The following is a 5,373-nucleotide window of genomic DNA, read 5'->3' on the forward strand; positions in this document are numbered from 1 at the left end:
CGGTATAAAATAATTAAACATGTTGGTATATAATTGTATTTGAGTATTTTTAAGTGGTTTTTTTAATATTTTTATTAAAAATAATAAAACATAAAAAAATATACATGTGTCAAACGAATATTATATAAAAAAAATCTAACCTGCAAATATGATAACCTAACGAAATATCTGTATTTCATAACTTGTAAGTACCTTCGATAGTAAATATTTATTGAGTGCAAAGACATATTTCATCCTGAGTAAACTAATTGGTACAAGGAATTGAAGAAGAATATAATTAATACTTTTAGAGACATTGTTTAACGAACGTACCCACATAATTCGATACCTTTTTTTCATTTTTTTTACCGTACAAATTAAATGTATTTGTTTCTATCATATTCAGCTTATTAGCAGATGTCAAACCACATTAGTACAGCATTAACATTTCTATGACAGAAAGCACCTTAGGGGGGGTCAACATGACCCATAAATTAAAATTTAGGGTTCAAATTAGGTTAACTGAAAATTTAAAAATCATGTTGAGGTAAAAAAAAAAAAAAAAGAAAAATGATGATTTTAAGATTTTATGTTAACTAATATCTGAAATAAAAAATCTTATATCAAGAAGTCAACATTTGAAAAAGAGTTTTATAAGATTTTAGACTCTCTTATTATAGTAGCTAATTTTTATGTCAATGATTCTTCAAAGTTTTATAGCTCATTATATTAGTAACTTTATTTAAAATTAACTAACCAAAAAAGATTATTTTTTACTAATAAATAAATTTGACTGAAAAAATATTAAGTGTCATTGAATGAGATACTGTAGAATAGAATCATAAAATACTCTTTTTTTTCAAAAGAGATATTATATTATGAATCTCGTAGAATCAATATCTAAAAAAGAATTTTACATCAAAAGATCAACATTTGAAAAAAAATCTTATAAAGTTTTCGATTCTCCTACTATAATAGTTAGCTTTTATAATAATGAAAATTCTCCCAAAACATTATAGCTTTACAATTTACTATAAAACATTGGTGTATCCTGATTCGACAATTTTTATTCATGTGTCTTGTATTATTGTGCATAAAAAGTGTAGAGAGAAGACCACTACGACCCATAAATATATAGTGGGGAGGACCATCATAGATTGTGTGTGTATTTTTCCCCATACTCCTTGCTTGCGTGTATTTGGGGCAAATTAGAATTTTGATCCTTTCTATTATGGGACCTGGAAAGTCCATTGAAGCAGCTCTATACTACTACTACACTACTCTTAGTAGACTCAACTAATCACTGCAACAAAATGCTGATATAAATTCAAAATTATTCTTTAAATTTTATCTTTGCTAGAGTTGACTAGCTTATTGCCTAAATTGGAGTGCCTTATTCTCCGCACAACATTTTCTTCTACAAAATATTAGGGAGTGTTTGATTTGTATTTTTATTTTTTGTTTTTATTTTTTTAGTATTTTTTTTAGATTTTGTTAAAGAAAAAAAAAATAAAATAAAATAAAAAATAAAATTTTATTGTTTTCACCGTGTTTTTTTTGTTTTCTCCTTTTTCTTTCAAAAGCTTTTGAAAATAAAAAGTATGAAAAATAAAAACAAAAAATAAAATCGTAAACCAAATGCATCTTTAGAGTTCTTATTAATTAAACTTAGTATGGTATTGATAAAAAAATTAATTTCTTATTTTTTTAAGCATGCGTGGATTTTTTTTTTCTAATTTGAATTTTTGACATATGATCCAAAACTACAAGGAATAAGAGTAAGAAACAAAAATATAGATTAATTATTTAAGAAGTCTAATAAATTTTAAAATAATATAGTATTAATAATAATAAAAATTTAAATGATATCACATATATGAATACGCTGAAAGTTTAACTTAGTACATAATATATAAACAATGTTTGAAACTACCTTTAATAAATTTTTTTTTTCAAAATTATACATAAATTCAATTAAAAGTCACAAAACAATTTAATTTCTCAACTACTTACCACATAAGCGCATTGGTATCCTATAATATTTTCTTTTTTCATTACTATAAAGTAATCTCTTAAATTTTAGATCAATCCCAAAGTCCAAAAAAAAAAGAAAAAAAAAAAGCTAACTGTTCGCTTCATTTTAAAATAATTGTGGTTTTCATTTTTTAATTTATTAAAAAAATAATATACTAGACAAATTCTTTATTCAGATACATTAATTTTTAAATGAACTAAACATGTAAATGCGGCATTTATTTTAAAACGGAGAAAGTAATAACAACGGTGCTTCTTTATTATTTTTATTCCTTCCAAAACTACATTTAAATACAGTAATAGCCCCTGAAGCTAAATTGGTTGGTCCATATTAAGTTTTGAAAACGAGATTATTGTGCTTCATGTTGGACATACAGCACCCTATTTATGAGATCAATGGTACGATGATGTTCACCCATAACTGAATTTCTGACAAAATGTATTAACCTAATATTAATTAAATTGAGTATTTATTATGTTAGGCTCTTTTTATTTTTATTTTTCATTTAAAAAAAAACCTGCATAATGAGAGACCACCCCAGCCGCAGTCACAACAATTCCTACTCAGCAGTGAATGCATTAAATTATTTATAGGTTGAACTTCCATTGCCTGCCCTAATATATGTTGTCATACTATTAAAGAGTTTAGAAAAATAAAAATAAAAATTAACACATCAAAAATTAATTTTTAAATAGTTTTTTAGTTGATTTTGTTAGAATATAATTAGGATCAATTAGAATCAATTAGAATTATTTAGTATATCTGAATATTTATTATAGAATATTATGTCTTTATTATTACGATTCTCTTAGTCCCTATAAATATGCTTCTATATTGTATCATTCCGAGACAACTTGAATACACTCAATAATATACAAATCCTTTCTCCAATTTAGTCTCTTGTTTATAACATGGTATCAGAGCCATGGTATCCTCCTTGAAGAGGATAGGTTATTTTCCTTGCGGTGAATCACCGTAGTTTTTGCATTTTTTTCTATACCATTCTTCTTTCCCTTTTGTCACTCCTTTGATGCTTTTTCACCTCACCGACTAGCCTGTTTTCTCTGTCTTATGTTTTTTTTAGTCAAATGATCAAACACCATTGTCATCCGCTGCTTATCTATTCTCATGAAGAAATCATAAAGTTTTCGCTCTTTCGGCAGTTCCGTCTGCGTTCTCTCGTGGCAGTTCCATCTGCGTTCTCTCGTGGCAGTTCTGTTTGTGTTTTCTCGTGGCAGTTCCGTCTGCGTTCTCTCATGGCAGTTCCGTCTACGTTTCGTCTGTGTTTCCTTGTGGCAGTTCCGTCTGCGTTTCTTTCCGACAGTTCCATCTGCAGTTCTTTCAGATAGCGGCAGTTCCGTCTGCGCTTCCTTCAGACAAGCGGCAGTTCCGTCTGCGCTTCCTTCAGACTAGCGGCAGTTCCGTCTGCGCTTCCTTCAGACTAGCGGCAGTTCCGTCTGCACTTCCTTCAGACTAGCGGCAGTTCCATCTGCGCTTCCTTCCGGCAGTTCCGTCTGCACCCGTTTTATCAGTTTATGCAGTTTTTTTCTCTTTATTTCGTTGTTTTAAATAAGTTTCAAACTCAAGTTGTCACTTGAGTTTGAGGGGGGATGTTAGAATATAATTAGGATCAATTAGGATCAATTAGAATTATTTAGTATATCTGAATATTTATTATAGAATATTATGTCTTTATTATTACGATTCTCTTAGTCCCTATAAATACCCTTCTATATTGTATCATTCCGAGACAACTTGAATAAACAACTTGAATACACTCAATAATACACAAATTCTTTTTTCAGTTTAGTATCTTGTTTCTAACAGATTTAATTCACTAAAATAGATGACACACTGTTTTATACGTTATATATTAAAGAAGTAAAGTATCGATTTTGTCTCCAACGTTTGGGGTAAGTCCCAAAGTTGTCCCTAACGTTTCAATCGTCCTATTTGAGTCCCTAACGTTTCAAAATTGACTCAATGTTGTCCTGTCGTTAGGGATCCGTTAACAGAATTGACGGCAGGACAAAATTGAGACGATTTTGAAACGTTAAGGACTTAAATAGGACGAAAACGTTAGGGACAAAAACGATACATAAAAATAAATTTTAATTTAATTTTATCTTTCAATAATATTAATTTTTTGCTGTATATAGTATTCAATTATTTTTTAATTACATCTAAATAAATTACACTTAATCACATTACTTTTATTTTAAATAATTTTATTTTTTATAATTTTAAAGAATTTTGATACATTAGAGACAAAAGGTATAATTTATATTTTATTGTATATGTATTATTTTTTTCTTTTCTACAAGTTTATATACTAGTCATTCTACAAACATTTTATGATAAATAAAAATCTTTAAGAGTAAAATTATAAAAAAAATTAATTTATTTAAAATGAAAATAATATGATTAAGTGTAATTTACTTAGATGTGATTAAAAAATAATTGAATACTACGTATAGTAAAAATTAATATTATTGAAGGATAAAATTAAAATTTATTTCTATGTATCATTTTTTTCCTCAACGTTTTCGTCCTATTTAAGTCCCTAATGTTTTAAAATCATCTCAATTTTGTCTCGCCATCAATTCTGTTAACGGATCCCTAACGGCAGGACAACATTAAGTCAGTTTTGAAACGTTAAGGACGTAAATAGGACGATTGAAACGTTAGGGACAATTTTGAGACTTACCACAAACGTTGGAGACAAAAATGATACTTTACTCTATATTAAAGTTATATATTGAGTTAATTATTTAAATAATGTATTAAGAATCTAATTTATACGGTATATTTTATTTATTATTGTCCAACTTTTGCATTTTTAAAAATACTACCTCAACTCAATTAACTATAAATATTTTGTAGAAACCATCTCATTTTTTCTTTTGGACGGTGATCTATGTTGAGGGTATTACTAGATAATAAATGAACATCCTTGTATTATTTACAATAACCATCCGAATACTAGAAATAATAAACAGTCAGTGATCTATGTAGAAACCATCTCATTTTTTCTTTTGGACGGTGATCTATGTTGAGGGTATTACTAGATAATAAATTAAGCTTGTGTGATGTAAAGTCTAGTATTGGTTAGTATATTAGTTAGAATTGGAGAAAAAAGTTAGTTGGAAAAACTGGTATTATCTAATAAATTGCATCCTTTATAAATAGTCTGTTTTTTTTTTTCCCATTCTTAATCAATAATACTAATAACACATTCAACAACAAATATCTTCTCTAATTCAACTCTCTTATATGGTATCCAGAACTCATTTAAAATTCTGATGATTGTGGAACTCACTAATGCGTCTGCTTCTAATTCAGTTTCAACCTCTAAGTAT

This window comes from Arachis ipaensis, chromosome B10 (assembly GCF_000816755.2).
Source record: "Arachis ipaensis cultivar K30076 chromosome B10, Araip1.1, whole genome shotgun sequence".
NCBI classification, from domain to species: Eukaryota; Viridiplantae; Streptophyta; class Magnoliopsida; order Fabales; family Fabaceae; genus Arachis; species Arachis ipaensis.